The following is a 19553-nucleotide window of genomic DNA, read 5'->3' as shown; positions in this document are numbered from 1 at the left end:
TTCCCCAATGTTGGAGAGTTGTAGGGCATATAACCAAAGCTTGTTACCGTATCATTGCCAGTCATTCTAGGCAACTGCACAGCAGCGGCCAGGTACAGTACCTCCCAGAGAGATACTGGGAAACCGGAGGAAGAGTCATCCTCTGGTTCACTCATACTCAACTCATACCCAGGCAGGTTTCAGAATGGCACTGGTGGAAGCCTGGGAGCAGGTTACTCCAATGCTCCTTTACAGGAAAATACAATTGGAGAGAAAGAAAGAAAACAACATTTAAAACCATTTCCCCCCCTTCTGTACGTTTACATCTCATCACCATCATCATCACAGGCAGTCCCTCGGAATCGAGGAAGACTTGCTTCCATTCTAAAAATGAGTCCTTAGGTGGCTGAACAGTCCAATACGAGAGCCACAGTCCCTGTCACAGGTGGGGCAGATAGTCATTGAGGGTAAGGGTGGGTGCGACAGGTTTGCCACACGTTCATTCTGCTGCCTGCGCTTGATTTCTGCATGCTCTCGGTGAAGAGACTCGAGGAGCTCAGCACCCTCCCGGATGCACTTCCTCCACTTAGAGCGGTCTTTGGCCAGGGACTGCCAGGTGTCGGTGGGGATGTTGCACTTTATCAAGGAGGCTTTGAGGGTGTCCTTGTAACAATTCCTCTGCTCACCTTTGGCTCGTTTGCCGTGAAGGAGTTCCGAGTAGAGCGCTTGCTTTGGGAGTCTCGTGTTTGGCATGTGAGCAATGTGGCCTGCCCAGCGGAGCTGGTCGAGTGTGGTCAATGCTTCGATGCTGGGGATGTTGGCCTGATCAAGGACGCTAACGTTGGTGCAACCGTCCTCCCAGGGGATTTGCAGGATCTTGCAGAGACTTCTAGTCGCTGGAGAAATACCACCAATAATGTCTCTGCAAGATCCTGTTTACATCTAATTATCAGATGGAAACACAGACCATGATCTGAATAGTGTGCATGCAGGAATTCTTTTTATATCCTTCAACTGTCTCATTTGTGTTCAGCATGGATCAAAGAGGGGATCACCGAGTTTGACAGACGAGTTTTTCTTAATGTCTAAGTAACTCATGTCTTCTGATTTTTAATGAGAAATTGAAGACGAGATTAAGATTTGTAGAAAGACAGAAGGACAATAGAGAGAGCGAGATACATAGACAAAGAGGGAAATAGAGAGGGTGATAGAGACCCTGTCACAGAAGGAGGCAGAAGAAGTTGAGGGAGATAGACACAAAGCCATAGACAGGTAAAGAGACGAAGCACAAAAGGGAGAGAGAGAGAAAGCACTGCAGAGAGAGAGAGAGAAAGCACGACAGAGAGAGAGAGAAAGCACAACAGAGAGAGAGAGAAAGAGACAATGCTGGAGAAAAAGAAAGTGAGTGTGAGTGAGTGAGTGAGTGAGTGAGTGAGTGAGTGAGTGAGTGAGTGGAAACAGAAGGAAAGGGTATATGCATACACACTCTGGAAGATACAGAAAGAGAAAGAGGGTGGCTGGCTTGGCGAACTTATATGTTCCTTTGTTAATTCAATTGCATTTAACCCTTGAGAATTTCAAGAATTTTCATTCATTTCAATGAAATCTGACTAGGTAAATTGGGCCTAATTCTTTGAGAAAGCATTATGTTGATTTTAATAAATCGCTTGTTTAATTGGACTACACATTCTCTAAACCTTAAACTTTATAACAGTAGGAGCATACGTGTTAAAACAAATGTAATATTACCATAATTTGGCAACCTAAGTGCTTGATATTAACATACTCTCCCACTAGAAATCTTACGGAGCCTATCCCCTCCTGAAACAATTTCTTTCCATCTCAAATAATATGCAAATTGTCTGTAATCCATGAAATTTTCTGTACAGCAGGGAGTGCGGTATTGGGATTTAAATCAGCAAGACACAAAACCACATTAGTTTTTTCAGTTCTGATCGCTAATCACCTACAAGAGAGTGTACTATTATAGACCAGAGTCCATGCCGCTTTATTTAAGAGTTGCACACACAGTGGTGTTGCCTGCAGTGTATGCTGAAGCACTGGGCATTACAATGAATGTATAAAATTAGCATAAAGCGAATATTTTCATTGAAATTTGGGCAGTCACCAAGTGTTAACCCAACTTACATTTTTTTTTAAACAGCATTACAATGGATGTAGCTGAAACAATGAGCCTAGAGCATTCATGAAAGCAGCAGAATAAGAGGTACCATAGAGCACCATCGCAGAATGGCTGCTACTATGACCAGAGGCAGCTGGAGTTATTCATCGGAGAACTCAATGAAATCATTGGTGGGAGATTCACATATATTGACATGCACTTGTACAATGAAAAAGGTCAAAGCAGATTGAATAACGTTAACATAAGTAGTGGTCTGATGTCTTCCATCTAATCCTATGTAGTGAAGCACTCAATTAAATACATAACTGGCACACAATAAGCAGACATTAGCTGTTTAATTGATCCAGTAATGCAGTTATCAAGTCTCGGCTGTTATCCGAGTTCACAATAATTGCATCGCACTAAAGCATTTGAAATTCTGTTTCCCTCAAATATAATCTACAGATCTTGTGCTGTAATTCTTTTCAACTATAAATGATAGCAAGTTACTACCAGTAACATTTAGCAGATGAAATCATCAGCCCAAGTATTAAATTGGAAAATTAAATGAATACGCCACGATAAGATCCTCCAATAGGCATTGCATCAAGTATTTAAAATTTGCCTCTATGTATATGTATGTTACTAAAAAATAAGATACACTTTACAAGCTTATTAAAAGGTGGCTGGCATAACAATCGGAACAGCCATTTTCACCATGTTGCTAAGGTTAGGCAGCGAAGATGTATAATTCTACCACCCGCCCTCAATGCCCAGTGTCCCATTCCAACTCTGCTGCTTACTGAAAGTCAAAAGTGCTTCCAGCAGAGTCCTAGTGACAGACTTTCATGCTTCTATACGTAAACCATAGAAATTATTGCACTCTTTAAAACAATATATAGTTATGTATTTTATGGCCAAGTTCTCAAGGAGGGAGAAGGCCATTGGAAGGGGCCTATTTCTGAAATATTCCTTAAAGAAAGGGTGTTGTCCAATTAGTTTTCCAGTTAGACACTTGTTCTAATATAAACAGAGCGAACTAAAAAGGCACAATTGCATTCACAAAAGTAGAAAAGCATGTTGATCGCCACTAAATTGCTTAAAATACAACACTAGCAGTTCCATGGAAAATAATGAGAATAGATGTGAATGGTTTTATAATGATGAAATCTAACCTTGCTCTGACCCGCGCACTCTCATGTAAGTCAGCTTATTATTTAAGCACCTCGTGCAGTTAACAATTACGTAAATAAATTAGGAGGTCACCAAGGTTTGATTTCCTGATGACGCCACAATAGGAACCAATGGCCTTGACAAAGTTAACAGTCTATTCCTGTATTTTGCATGTATTCAAGGAAACTGAATTTAAGTAGAAAACCAATGTTTTTCACTTATGGGATCAATGAAAACGTCTCAGTGTATTGTTGTGTATTACTTCCATCACTGTGTGTTAATTTAACTTTGAACTGAGCTTCAAGCGGCAAATTACATGCATCTGTTCATAGGTTAATTAAGGTACATTATATTACCAGGCAAAAATTGAAATTCTCATAAGGCTGTTTTGTTAGATATTTTTGTATTGATTAAACAATCTATAAAATATATTAAAATGCTGTATTTGGTGCAATTTCTAAATTATGCAAGACTCATATCCATGCTGATGATATGCATTAATTTTTTAAACCCTTATTGGGCAATGAGCCAAAAAATCATTGCCTTCAAAGAAGCCACTAGTTCCAACAAATATTTCCAAAGACCCAACAAACTAATTTTACTTGTAAAGTATTTTGGATTTTTAATGATCTTTCAGAAGAGTATTTTGATTAGAACACTCACTGCAATTTCAAATGTGAAGTCACGTGTGCAATAAAGATGGTTATTAGCTGTTCCATAGAGCAAAGGCTAGGTGAAGTTTTTGTGATTAGACAATACCAGTTACAACATCACTATTAGAGACGCATACACATATTTAATATGACTGACAGCATTCCATACAAAAACAAAACAAAACTTCAAATACTGGAAATCTGAAAGAAAATTGGAAAATGCTGGGAACACACAGCAAGTCAATCAGCTTCTGCAGAGAGAAAAGACAAATGAACGTTTCGGACTCGTCCCTTCTTCAGAACCGTACAATGAAAGGTAATGGCCAAGAATTTGCAGTTGCAATAACGGCAAAGCTCTCTGCGCTCATCATTATAAGAACATAAGAATTAGGAACAGGAGTAGGCCATCTAGCCCCTCGAGCCTGCTCCGCCACTCAACAAGATCATGGCTGATCTGGCCGTGGACTCAGCTCCACTTACCCGCCCGCTCCCCATAACCCTTAATTCCCTTATTGGTTAAAAATCTACCTATCTGTGATTAGAATACATTCAATGAGCTAGCCTCAACTACTTCCCTGGGCAGAGAATTCCACAGATTTACAATCCTCTGGGAGAAGAAATTCCTTCTCAACTCGGTTTTAATTTAATCATTATTGTGCAAAACTGACAGCAACTTCTGGCGTCCGCACATCTGCAGTTAAATGCAAAAATCCAGAAGTTGCTGTCAGTGATACCCTGCTCCTCCATAGGGTGTGCTGTTGCAGTCTTTGCAGATGCAATCAACACAGAATCAGTGGTTTGATGTGAACATCAATATTTTACGCACTATTCCCACTGTAAAAAACATTGAAAAAGTTAAGCCTTGTTCAATTAGGGTAGCAATGTACTCTGGGTGGGGGACTTCAATGTCCATCACCAAGAGTGGCTCGGAAGTACCACGACTGACCAAGCTGGCCGGGTCCTTTGGACATAGCTGCTAGATTGGGCCTGCGGCAGGTGATGAGAGAACTAACACGAGGGAAAAACCTACTTGACTTTGTCCTCGCCAATCTACCTGTTGCAGATGCATCAGTCCAGCATTTTCCAATTTTCTTTCAGATTTCCAGTATTTGAAGTTTTGTTTTGTTTTTGTATGGAATGCTGTCCCGTCTTCACAATGAGGACACCCTCCATCATGTTGTGTGGCACTAGCACTGTGCTAAATGGGATAGATTCAGAACAGATCTAGCAGTTCAAAACTGGGAATCCATGAGGCATTATGGGCCATCAGCAGCAGCAGAATTGTAATCCACCACAATCTGTAATCTCATGGCATATTGCTCACTCTACCATCATTATCAAGCCAGGGGACCAACCTTGATTCAATGAGGAGTGTAGAAGAGCATGCCAGGAGCAGCACCAGGCATACCTAAAAATGAGATGCCAACCTGGGGAAGCTGCAACATAGGACTACATGCACACTAAACAGTGGAAGCATAATGCTATAGAGAGAGCTAAGTGATCCCACAACCAACGGATCAGATCAAAGCTCTGCAGTCCTGCCACATCCAGTCGTGAATGTTGGTAGACTAACAGGAGGACAAGGTTCCATGAACATCCCCATCCTCAATGATGGCGGAGTCCAGTACAAGTGTGCAAAAGGCAAGGCTGAAGTGTTTGCAACCATCTTCAGCCAGAATTGCCGGGTGGATGATCCATCTCGACCTCCCCGAGGTCTGCACCTATCATAGAAGCCAGTCTTCAGCCAATTCGATTCACTCCACGTGATATCAAGAAATGGCTGAGCGCACTGGATACTGCAAAGGCTATGGGCCCCGACAACATCCCGGCTGTCGTGCTGAAGACTTGTACTCCAGAACTAGCCGCGCCTCTAGCCAAGCTGTTCCAGTGCAACTACAACACTGGCATCTACCTGACAATGTGGAAAACTGCCCAGGTATGTCCTGTCCACAAAAAGCAGGACAAATCCAATGCAGCAAATTACTGCCCCATCAGTCTCCTCTCAGTCATCAGCAATGTGATGGAAGGTATCGTCGGCAGTGCTATCAAGCGACACTTACTTACCAATAACCTGCTCACCGATGCCCAGTTTGGGTTCCGCCACGACCACTCGGCTCCAGATCTCATTACAGCCTTGATCCAAACATGGACAAAAGAGCTGAATTCCAGAGATGAGGTGAGAGTGACTGCCCTTGACATCAAGGCAGCATTTGACCAAGTATGGCACCATTGAGCCCTAGTAAAAGTGAAGTCAATGGGAATCAGGAGGAAAACTCTCCACTGCCTGGAGTCATACCTAGCACAAAGGAAGAGGGTTGTGCTTGTTGGAGGCCAATCATCAGTCCCAGGACATTATTGCAGGAGTTCCTCAGGGCAGTATCCTAGGCCCAACCATTTTCAGCTGCTTCATTAATGACCTTCCTTCCATCATAAGGTCAGAAGTGGGGATGTTCACTGATGACTGCACAGTGTTCAGTTCCATTTGCAGATAATGGAGCAGTCCATGCCCACATGCAGCAAGATCTGGATGACATTCATGCTTGGGCTGATAAGTGGCAAGTAACATTCGTGCCATGCAATGACTTTCTCCAACAAGCGAGAATCTAACCATCGCCTCATGACATTCAAAGGCAATACCATCACAGAATCCCCCACAATCAACATCCTGGTAGTTACCATTAACCAGAAACTTAACTTGGATCAGCCACATAAATATTGTAGCTGCAAGAGCAGGTCAGAGGCTGGGTATTCACCACCTGACTCCCCAAAGCCTTTCCACCATTTACAAGGCATAAGTCAGGAGTGCTATGGAATACTCGCCACTTGCTGATGAGTGCAGCTCCAAGAACACTCAAGAAGCTCAACATCATCCAGGACGAAGCAGCCCACTTGATTGACATCCTATCCATCCTTCCACCACCACACACCGTGGCTGCAGTGTGTACCATCTACAAGATCTACTGCAGCAACTCGCCAAGGCTTCTTCAATAGCACCACCCAAACCCATGGTTTCTACCACCTAGAAGGACAAGAGCAGCAGGCACATGGGAACACCATAATCTCCAAAGTCCCCTCCAAGTTACACTCTATCATGACTTAGAAATATATCGCCATTCCTTCATCACTGGGTCAAAATCCTGGAACTCCCTCTTTAATAACACATGGACTGCAGCGGTTCAGGAAGGCAGCTTACCACCACCAAGGATAATTAGGGATGGGTAATAAATGCTGGCCTTGCCAGGGACGCCCACATTCCATGAACACCTAAAAAAAAGTGTAACTAAGCCATGTTTAGTGCTGAACAACCTCTCTGATCCTGAAAAATGAATTTTAAAAGTGTGGAGTTTCAATCCCTCAAAATAACATTTAACAATTCCATGATTTTTAAAATAATAAAAATTATTTTTTATTTTGTTTGAAAGTTCATATTTCAGCTTCTACCTTAATCCCACATGTATGTCCCAATATTTATTTTGCTTTCTGTAAAATGATTAAAAAGTGGATTATAATCCTTGCTTTTTATTTCCTGGCCTGCTGTTTGTGAGAATTCTTGAATCTGTTTGGCTGATCAGCCTGATTGATGACGTCACTGTTGTTGGGTGCCACAGATACCCTATAGATGGCACAAGATTCCAAGTCATATCAGAATAGGGGAAAGCAATACCGCAGAGCCCGATAAATCTTTGTGGGCAGCTTTTTTCGAGGTCAGTGGCGAGCGCCGTCTCTTCGCTGCTGACCACAAAATCCAGGCCAAAGAAGCATATTAATAGAATCAGATCAAAGGGGAGGGGGAAAAGGGAAAAAGACAGAGAGGCAATATTGGTGGACTGATTTGTAACTTGCTTAAAACAAAACTGGAGTATGTTTGGTTACTGGGAGGATATTCATCAGATGTAAATATCAACTCCGCCATCTAACAATATCTTGTTTTGCTTTGAAGCAAGTTGCAGATCAATCCACCAATACTTCATTTCTGCGTCCTCTCCCTCCTCCCTTCATTCCGATTTGATTAAAATGCTTGTTCATAGATGCTGACTGACTTGACAATGCTCCACAGCTGAGACCAATACATCACCAAATGCTATTTCTCATCAGTTACCATATCATTTGTTTCTGGTACTTATTCATGCTCATTTAAAAACAGATTGCAATTCAAATAATTATATTCACTTATAATTTCTGCTTTATTGGTCCATTTAAAGAAACATTCATATATGTAAAAATAGAGACAGAAAGGTTCAGTTCACCCTGACACATTTTAGCCCAGTCGACTTAGCACAACCTATCACTGGTAACTGCCTGACTATCGGTCTACTGAGGCCAAGATATGACATGTAGTGGTCAGTGCCTAATGCAGGAATGATGTAAATGAAAAAGAAGGAGTTAAGGAACAGTGGGCTACTGTGCTATAGGTTCTGAAACACACAATGGCTATACTGGTTATGGTCCAGTGCACATATCAGTATCTTGAGAGATACAAGAGCATAGCTGTTACAAATCCTAAACTGCCATCTAAGAAGTTCACAAAAATGGAACTGTGAATTTAGGTTTGCAGCCACACAAGCTTTTAATGCATTTTCTTGAGAGTTGCATTCCTTTATTTATTGATAGATATTATTTACCACCATAAGTCTTTCAATGCAAAAAATAAGTAAAATGGCTGGCTCAGTTGTACAATATAATAAAAACTCCAGAATGTTGTGCTACTGACGAGTGGAATGCACCCCGAATTCCCCACGTGTTAGGTTCCTGAATTTAGCTGTGCTGAGAGGAAGGAGGTCTGAGCAAAGGCTTTGGGCTTTCCCAAAGAGGAGGATATGGATTTGGAAAAATATTGGTAGCCAAGTCACCTTGGTACACTTTCATGTATCTATTGGCAAAAAAGCACAAAGCAACAGTGGCAGAGGCCTGGGAACAAGTCACCAATCTGCCCTAGCTACTGTATCTATTGTGGGAAGGTCAAGATGGGCAAAAGCATAGAAAATAGAAAATCATTCCCCCCTTTAACCGAGTGTTTCCACATTGGGGAGATTATTCTGACAATTATCTTGTGCTCCTCGATAGATAGTCAGGTGGTGAAAAGGAAGATTAGTTGGTGTTCAAAGGGAATATGAGGAAGACTAACAAATAATATAAATTAAAATTATATGGACTTTTATGAGCACATTAAAAGTAAAAGAATAGTTAAGGAAAGTGAAGAACTATTTCAGGGATGAAAGGAGTCAAATCTAGTTATGGCGGATGAAGATATGGAGGAGATAATAAATAAATATTTGGATCAGTGTTTAAAAATGATAACTAGTGGAGGAATTGGAACAATTGCTACCGATAACGGTAGAAAAGGAATTGATTTTCAAAAATTGGCAGCACTCAAGATGGATAAGTGACTGGGGCCCGAAGACATGTACCTTAACCGGTACTGGAAGTCAGAGAGGACACACTGGAGCTTTAGGTCACTATTTTTCAATCCTCCTTAGATATTCAAAATGTACTAAGAAACTAGAAGCTAGCCAAAGTAACAGCTTTGTTCAAGAAGAAAGAGAAGAATAAACTGGAGAAGTATAGACCAGTTAGTTTAATGTTAATTGGGGGCAAATTCTTAGAATCCATGTTTCAAGATTAAATTAGTGAGTGTTTAGAGATGCACGGGATAATCAAGGGCAGGTTACATGGATTTATTAAAGTCAAGTACATTTGACAAATTTAAATGAACTTTTTCAAACAAGTGATTATTTGCAGATAAATGCAGATGTACTGTATATGGATTTTCAGCAGGCATTCAATAAGGTGTCCCACAAAGCTGGTTATATAAAATCATAAATATAGTACAAGAAATTTAGCAGCGCAGGTGGAATGTGAGTTGATGGACAGGAAACAAAGGAGTGGGGTAAATGGGTATTGCTTGGATTAGAGAAGGGCTGGAAGTGGTCTCGCCCTACTTTTGATCTGAGCTGAAGCTGAGAACTTGAATGGAGAATTGGTGGAATGAACCCATAGCGTACAGCTCCATGGTACTGCAAAGATCTTTGCCAGAAAGTCCTCTTGCATCACTATTGAGATGTTAAATGTTAATCTGCCTGTTATTATTTTTGTCAATAGTAAACTCAGAGGAGCAAAACAGTATCTGGATTGAAAACAAATGTGGGTGTAGAGTGAATTTGGCACAAACAAGCAGTTTCTAGAAATTGCTCAGTTTTGAGGAACAGGGTGCCATTTTATAGGTTCCATAATATAATTGTCATTCATCACATTTTACTCTGTACTATTTAACTCTTCAACACATTTCTAAATATTCTGGCGAATTATTTATACAAATATTAACCATCCTTCAAGTAAGAATCCAGCAATCCGATGGGATAATTTGAAAGGGAAGTTCTTTGTAGCTAGCTTAAGGTGTTGAAGTGAATCAGGGCATTCCATACATTATTCTGACTGTACATGCTTGTCTTCTAGTTTGGTTGCAGAAGCCATTTTACACTCATTACAAAACTTTAGCTTGTATCGATACCAACATTAGCATGGAGTTTCTGGTATGAAAGACTCTTTATGATAGAACTGCCTTATCACAAAGCAGTGAGCTCAAAATTTAACCACAGCTATATCAGGTACATTAGAATGCTGTGTTAACAAGTCAAAATAATGTATTCAATGTACATGGCTATACGAAGGTTATATGTAAAAAATTTGAAAATTACATTAAAATTAAATGAACATTGCAACAGAACAAGAACATATATTTAGGAAGGATGCAATGAAAGAAAAATGATGTACATTGTAGATTACTAAACCCATAATTTAAGGACACAGGTTTTCATATCACATGAGCAACAATTGCAAAAACTAAAATGATATGATGGATCCATACGTCAGCAGTTCTTTTGAACATAATTTTTTTTCCCCAACGAAGCGAATTAAATTAGCAGTCAGAGGAGAGTTTAAAAATAAAATAAATGGCTCTGAAGTACTTGTGTGTGCTAGGAATCCAATTTATTGCACTCACAAAATTGGATTTCATTTAAAGATGGTAACATATCAAACAAGTCTATTCATGTGTGTGAATATTACCTAATCATTTATAGGTTGCACATGAGATTGAGTAGTTTTCCATACTTGGAGTTATTGGAACTCCTTTTTAAAAAATGCCTCTATGCTATTAATTCTTGAACAGTCACTGCTATTTACTGTAACATAGCGTCACTTTGATGGGATTTTAGCAGGGATATTACCATGTATTTGAAAAATTCAGGCCCAGTAAAAATAAACTACTGTGTCGCTTAAATCAATTTAGTGATGGACAAGAAATGAAAATTGCAATAAATACAAAAATACTTTGAAAATCAAAAAGTTAATGTATTTTTCAATGCTATTGATTTTATCTGTCAAACAATACAACATTGCTTGTATCAAACATTGCACATGGTTGACTGAGGTTCTGAAGGCAGATGGAAGCCATTTTCTGTATACTTTTCTACTGATCATTGCCGAGAGGGTTGTATTGTCAGCTTTTTTGTTAGACAAAATTCTGTTTTTTATCTAATCTTTTCTTGAGCAATCTACCAAAAAACATTTTACATTTATTCCTGATTGGCATTTCTCAGTAAGGTTAAAATGTATCATAGTTCTATAAAGTGACACAACATGGCATCTTCCATTTGATCCAAAATTAAAGTGAACTGTGTGTGCCAACATCAGCAGCTTTGGTCAGTCAGACACTAACACCAGAATTAGAAACGACTTTTCATCTCAACTATGATGGAACTGTTCCTTAAAGCAAAATGCACAATGATCCTTACCATTTCTATACACCCAATTTTAAACTATAAATGCAAAAGGGAAAAGACGCTGAACTGCAACATTCTACATTTTCCTTAAGTAAGGCCCATCACCTCCCAAAAAACCTGCTACAATGTGAAAGGGCAGAGTGAGTTTATTCATGACTAACAGCAATAAAACTATGAATATGAATGTATTAATGTCTAATTGGTTGTCTTCAATCAATGTACTCATCTACTCTTCATTCTCAATGGAATTATCTTGTTGATATTTCTCATTGCTCAATTTTATTTTTCAAAGTTTGAATAATTTTGGCCACTCATTTTGAACTGATGTTTAATTCCTGAAAATTCAAACATAATAAAAACACAAATTCTAATTGTATGCATAACCATGCTACAAACTCTCTTTTCAGGCAGCTAAAGGTGTTTGCACGTATCCATATATTACAAATTTCACATGACCTAAGATACCACTTTCAGTTGTCTCTTCAGTCACTTATTGAGCAAAATGTCAGTGTCTCATGATATCATGTTGCTCAATAATCAGCTTCTTGTACCTTGCTCAATAGCAATCAGTCAATGTATTGGCAACATTTTCAGCTAGGTGTTAGGAGTGGGGATTTGGTGAGAAACAAGTTATGTAGATAGCCCAATATCATCTTATTAATTGTTAGGAGGGCATGGCAAGTCATCATGGTTTTTATTCTATCCCTTAGGTGTGGCAGAGGAGGTAAACTGTCAACACAGTTGGGAAAGAACATAACCCATCCCTATTAAGATGTGCAGATTTTGAGTGCAAGGCAGCCCTGGGCTTCAGCATCTCACCATTTAATGTGAACCCAGTACTGTAACTTCCATACAATTAACAACTAAAGCTAAAATAAAAACATAATAAGAACATAAGAATTAGGAACAGGAGTAGGCTATTCAGCTCCACAATTCAGTATCGGGGCTGATCTTTGACCTCAACTCCACTTTCCTGCAGTATCCCCATATCCCTTGATTCCCTTAATATCCAAAAATCTATTGATCTCTGTCTTGAATATACTCAATGACTGAGCCTCCACAGCACTTTGGGGTAGAGAATTCCAAAGATTCACCACCCTCTGAGTGTAAAGGTTTCTCCTTATCTCAGTCCTAAATAGCCGACCCCTTATTCTGAGACTGTAACCCCTGGTTCTAGACTCCCCAGCCAGAGGAAACATCCTCCCTGCATCCACCCTGTCAAGCCCTTAAGAATTTTGTATGTTTCAATGAGATCACCTCTGAGTGCAAAATGAGTGCAAAGGGCATAAATAAGCTAAATTGTGGAAATAAACAAAAATATATGTATTTCCCATATCCTCCTGTAGAGCTTTTTTTAATGCTGAAACAGTGTTAAAGTTAATATGAAGTTCTACATCATGTATGATGTAAAACTAAACCAATGTATTAACACACAATCCTAAATGTTTTAAAAATTAATTTATTCGATTGCTACTATTTTAACATTTAAGTTGAAATTAAACTTCGATAGTAAATTTCAGTGCACTGTGTCATAGGAAATAGCTGAATGTCTATGTTCAGCATCACCTTCTGCTCTAATTTTTTAATGAATTGTGATGTTCATCGAGGCAAAGGATGTCCATGCTGGGGTGAGAAACACTTTGAATTTCGAGCGCCCAGTGTCAACAACAATTCCCAGACAGCATATAACACGATATACATCCCAGGATCCTAAGGATTTGAGGGAGGAAATTGCAAAGCCATAGAGATTTTGGGTCTGAAATTGATCAAAGGTAAGTTCCGTCCATTTACCGTCAAAAAGACCGCTAAGATCCTGATGGTACTTTGGGCAGAGGTTTGGTGAAAAAAGGAGGAAAAAAGTGACCGGCGGAAAGAATGGGCATTACACTGCGATTCTGGGCGGTAGAGGGGATTCTGGGCAGCAAATGCAATCCTGGAGAAAGTTACACCGAGGCTGGAGTGAAGTCCAGGGAGGGGGGAACGCAAAAAAAAAATGTTCAAAAAAGAAAAACGAAAACATCACATCTTCAGAGGACCCTTTTACGCAAAATTGCTGCAGGACTTCATACCTACCATCCAGGTAAGACAAGCTCCCACGCAGTGGTCTTTTCTCCCACAGGAGCGGAGGACCGCTCGGCTGAATCTCGGGAGGGAGTGGGCAGGAGGACTTTTTTCAGCATTGCACGCCGGCGCACACCAGCGGACGCTCCCCAGCGGTCCTTCCAAACCGCCGGCGTGAGGGCCTCACCAATCTCCCACGGAGGGGAGAGCGCCGAAAAAACAGAGAGACCGCCAAGAAAACTCGGTGGCAGCCGGCAGTTGGGTCATTTATTTTGGGCCCTATATTTCAGGGCTCTACTGAGTGCAGAAGTGTGCCAGAGAACTGGAGAATACTTTTATTTTAATAAAAGGGAGGCAGAGCTAATCCAGGTAATTACAGGCACATTAGCTTAATACATAGTAGTTAGAATTAGTCAACACAGACTTCAAAAGCGACAACTGTGCTCAACAAACCTCAGAGTTCTTTGAGGAGATAACAGACAAGGTAGATGGGGGAAATGCAACGTATGTAGTGGTTATGGACTTAACAAAAACCTTTGATAAAGTACCACATGGGAGATTACTAGAAAAAAGATTAAGTGATATGAAATTAAGGGAGGATAGCAAACTGGATAAAAATTAGGTAGGAGAGAGAAAACAGAGAGTGGTTGGAAGTGGATTGGGGTGTTCCTCAAGGTTCAGTTCTGGGGCCACTTTGTTCACTGTATATATATCAATAATTTAGATATAAACCTCGTGGGAGTGGTGTTGAAATTTGCAGATGTTACCACAGTAGGAGGTATAGTTAATTCTTTACAAGATAAAAAAAACTGCAAAGGAATATTGATAAGATGGGGGAATGGGCTAAAAAGTGAGTGACTGATGGAATTCAATGTCAATAAGTGCAAAGTGATACATTTTGGTAAAAATACAACAGTAAACATACTCTGAATCGAAGTAGATCGGTGCTGTGGAAGAACAGAGGGACTTGTTGGACCGGTTCACGGAACATTAAAGGCAGCATCTCAGGTTGATAAGACTGCACAACAAGCTAATAACATTCCAGGTTTTATCTACAAGTGGTATAAGATTATAAGAATCAGGAGTAGGAGTAGGCTATACGACTCCTTGAGCCTGCTCCACCATTCAATAAGATCATGGCTGATCTTCGACCTCAACTCTGCTTTCCCACCCAATCCTCATAATACCTTGATTTCCCGAGAGTCCAAAAGTCTTTAGACCTCAGCCTTGAATATAATCAATGATTCAGCATCCACAGCCCTTTGGGGTAGAGAATTCCAAAGATTCACAACCCTCTGAATGAAGAAATTCCTCCTCATCTCAGTCTTAAATGGCCAACCCACTATAGAATATAAAAGCCAGGAGTTAGTGATGAGCCTAAGTAAAACCTTAATAATCCCTTAGTTAGAGCACTGTCTGGTATGAAGAATACAAATATGAAGAAAGACTCGAGAAGTTGGATTTCTATTTGAACAACACATATTACAGGGCAATATAATATAAAGTCAGGAAAAGATGGGACAGAGTATATAGAAGCAGACTGTTTCCAATAGTTGAAGGGTCATGAAAAAGGGGCCGTAGATGCAAGGATAAATGTAAGAGATTTAGAATAAAGAAGAAACTTCTCCAAAAAGAGTTGTGAAGCTGTGGAATACACTTCCAGGCTTAATGATTGAGGCAGAACATGCATCAATATTCAAGATTTGATAAGTGGATAAAAGAAAAGGGGTTGGTGGAATATGGGAACAAGGTAGGTAAGTGTGATGAGAAGTATTTGCTTGCATATAGAGTAAATGGTTGGCCCTAATGGCCTGCTTCCATGTTGTAACTTCTATGTATTTGTTCAAGACTGAGCGAAGCTCCCACTACTCTACTTGGCAAAAGGGATTAAATTTGGCTCGGGCGATAGTGCAAAATGCAGAATAGTGATTTGGCAGCGCACTTTAGACCTCGCCCAAACTTATTTTCCATTGTCTTTAATTGAAAAGAAATCCGGCAGGGTGCAAAATAGACAACCGATTCAATATTACCCGTTTTGCACCATCACCAATGATCCCTCTAAAGTTTCACTGTTGTGGGCTGACAGCACGGCACCTTTAATTTTTTTGCCCAACCATGCAGCATTTGAAAACTTGAGCAGCCTGCGTGGTACCTTCATGACTGCTACACACCCGCACACTCCGGCAATTTAGAGGGAACACTGGCTACCACCCAAGACGAATTTCACACCAAAGTGTCTTAAATTGAACTTCAGCAGACCAATTTCCCTATAGCCGAGTGACAGTTCCATTTTTCACACCTGCTATCCCTGTGGGCTTCCCAAGTAACAGTTCCAATACCATGCCAAATTGGGTGCAATATTGTTCTGTGGCCACATATGCATTACGAACTGGGCTCAAGCTGCCCAGGCTCACATGAAATACGGCCCTTTGAATCTACTGAAAAAGGAGACTTTCATCCCATCAATCGTGGTTGGATTTGAACCCAAGTACTGACATTGAACAGAAGGCCTGCTAATCCATTGCGTCACCCGATTACAAAAATAAATATATTTATGTTTTAAGAGAGACAAGTTCCTTTCTTCTGAATAATTCTTCCTTCTTCTCCATGTGGTTCTTCCTGTGCCAGCAACACATGACGGGTTAAAGTATGTGATCTATAGGCTTCTGCCAAAACTGCTTGGGGACCAATGAGGATGAGGCATGCAAGATTAGGCCAGGGTGACTATTTATCCACTTGGCATCTCCCCATGGCAGCATGAGTGAGATCAGGAGTTCTTTGTGCAGTAGATCAATGTCTCAAGCCGGCATCTGACTCCTTTGTCAGGGGACCTTGTGCGGAATTCCTGTGACATATCAGAATTGCATCTGTTAAAAATGGCCGCACCAAATTTTTCAACTCCCATCCTCGAAGAGGAAAACAAATACTTATTTTGTTGCTGGCATAAGCCCAAGGCTACTCTAATAAAAACAATGGGCTACAAAGCATCGCCAGGCCAAGAAGAGTGTAGAATTCCAATAGGGATGTGGATGGCAGTGGCTCATATCACCTTTAAATCAACTCATCTCTGAGACAGGGGAAGTTCACATTTCTAAACATAGATCACAACTGCAGTTTGGAAGTATTGCAAAAATAAACAGAATCTGTCAAAAGCTCCCTGTGGTGTTATCATGAATGAGGGTTGAGATTCAGCACCATGGAGAGGGGCCTCTGTGGAAGAATTCACCAGTCTTGATTTCAGCACAGGAAACTTCACTAAAAATGGTTGCTAACAGATGGCTTCTAAGCAGGCATTTCAAACTGAAACAAGATACCCATGATTATGTGCCAGTAAGTACGCACATACTTATTCAGATTTAAAAATTTTTTTCTGAATTTTCATTCCTCAAAGGGCTTTTACAATCGTTACACCCCGTCAGTTCAGCATATTGTGGGTTAGATGCACAGTAGTACTTACTCTAGTCCATCAATGTGTTTTAACTGAAATTCAGAAGAGTATCTCTACTGCACCATTAGTTTCCATATTCCAAAATAGTCATCCTTACAATCTCTCCAAGTGAGACAGCTAATTTAGTGCTAAATTATGGACAGTTTTGTTACGTGGGCATACACCAGAAAACTAATGGAGGCCTACTAAACTCATTCACTTTCACCTCATCTACCTGGGCTGTATTTCAAGCCAGGCCCTGGGTGTGAGAGAAATAGTCAGATAATCTATCATGCCATCCAGTTCTCACCTCCTTATACCATTTAAATATTTTGATGATTCCAATTGTACTCTAGTTCATATAATTATCTAACAGAAACATAGAAAATAGGTGCAGGAGTAGGCCATTTGGCCCTTCGAGCCTGCACCACCATTCAATAAGATCATGGCTGATCATTCACCTCAGAACCCCTTTCCTGCTTTCTCTCCATACCCCTTGATCCCTTTAGCCGTAAGGGCCATATCCAACTCCCTCTTGAATATATCTAACGAATTGGCATCAACAACTCTCTGCAGAAGAGAATTCCACAGGTTAACAACTCTCGAAGTGAAGAAGTTTCTCCTCATCTCGGTCCTAAATGGCTTACCCCTTATCCTTGGACTGTGAGCCCTGGTTCTGGACTCCCACAACAGCGGGAACATTCATCCTGCATCTAACCTGTCCAGTCCCGTCAGATTTTATATATTTCTATGAGATCCCCTCTCATCCTTCTAAACTCCAGTGAATACAGGCCCAGTCGCTCCAGTCTCTCCTCATATCTGGGTGCTGCCATCCCGGGAATCAGTCTGGTGAACCTTCGCTACACTCCCTCAATAGCAAGAACATCCTTCCTCAGATTAGGAGAACAAAACTGAACACAATATTCCAGGTGAGTCCTCACTAAGGTCCTGTACAGCTGCAGCAAGACCTCCCTGCTCCTATACTCAAATCCTCTAGCTATGAAGGCCAACATGCCATTTGCCTTCTTCACCGAATGCTGCACCTGCATGCCAACCTTCAATGACTGATGTACCATGACACCCAGGTCTCATTGCACCTCCCCTTTTCCTAATCTGCTGCCATCAGATAATATTCTACCTTCATGTTTTTGCCACCAAAGTGGATAACCTCACAGTTATCCACATTATACTGCATCTGCCATGCATTTGCCCACTCACCTAACCTGTCCAAGTCAACCTGCAGCCTCTTAGTATCTGCCACACAGCTTAGTGTCATCTGCAAACTTGGAGATATTACTCTCAATTCCTTCATCTAAATCATTGATATATATTGTAAATAGCTGGGGTCCCAGCACTGAGCCCTGCGGCATCACACTAGTCACTGTCTGCCATTCTGAAAAGGACCCATTTATCCCGACTCTCTGCTTCCTGTCTGCCAACCAGTTCTCTATCCATGTCAATATATTACCCCCAATACCATGTGCTTTAATTTTGCACACAAATCTCTTGTGTGGGACCTTGTCAAAAGCCTTTTGAAAGTCCAAATACACCAAATCCACTGGTTCTCCCTTGTCCATTCTACTAGTTACATCCTCAAAAAATTCCAGAAGATTTGTCAAGCATGATTTCCCTTTCATAAATCTATGCTGACTTGGACCGATCCTGTCACTGCTTTCCAAATGCACTGCTATTTCATCTTTAATAATTGATTCCAACATTTTCCCCACTACTGATGTCAGGCTAACCGGTCTATAATTCCTCGTTTTCTCTCTCCCTCCTTTTTTAAAAAGTGGTGTAACATTAGCTACCCTCCAGTCCATAGGAACTGATCCAGAGTCGATAGACTGTTGGAAAATGATCACCAATGCATCCGGTATTTCTAGAGCCACTTCCTTAAGTACTCTGGGATGCAGACTATCAGGCTCTAGGGATTTAATGTAAATGAATGTAGATGGAAAAAAGACAAGAAATGAAAACAACCTATCATTGTCGATATTATGATATTTGATATCAGAATACAAAAGATAAAAACAGATGAAAAATGAAGGAAATATATAAGTTGGATTGTACCAATTCCATTATTAAAAGGATATATGTTTTGCTACACATAGTAACTTAACACAGGCTTGGAAGTATTCTGTATATAAAAAGTCAGCTTTCACACAATGTTTCAAAACACACATCATCAAATATGTGAATAGAATATGCACCCTTTGACCCCAAGACTTTTAGTTGAGCACGGTGAAATATCAGTAATTCAAATCTTTAGATTCAGCTGTATAGCAACCCCCCCTCCCACTTTAAAATACATGATTTCAACAATTATCAAAATACATTTTATATACAACAAAAAATCA

The 19553-nt window shown here is 40.4% G+C and overlaps 1 protein-coding gene across 2 annotated transcripts in view; it reads right to left on the bottom strand.

Moving 5' to 3' along the window:
* The window catches only part of brsk2b (BR serine/threonine kinase 2b), a 927534-nt gene that overhangs the window by 669145 nt on the left and 238836 nt on the right, over positions 1 to 19553 (bottom strand). The window lies entirely within an intron of this gene.

This window comes from Pristiophorus japonicus, chromosome 14 (genome assembly GCF_044704955.1).
Source record: "Pristiophorus japonicus isolate sPriJap1 chromosome 14, sPriJap1.hap1, whole genome shotgun sequence".
Lineage (NCBI taxonomy): Eukaryota > Metazoa > Chordata > Chondrichthyes > Pristiophoridae > Pristiophorus > Pristiophorus japonicus.
The sequence above is the reverse complement of the archived record's forward strand: the minus strand, read 5'-3'. Positions and strand labels throughout refer to the sequence as shown.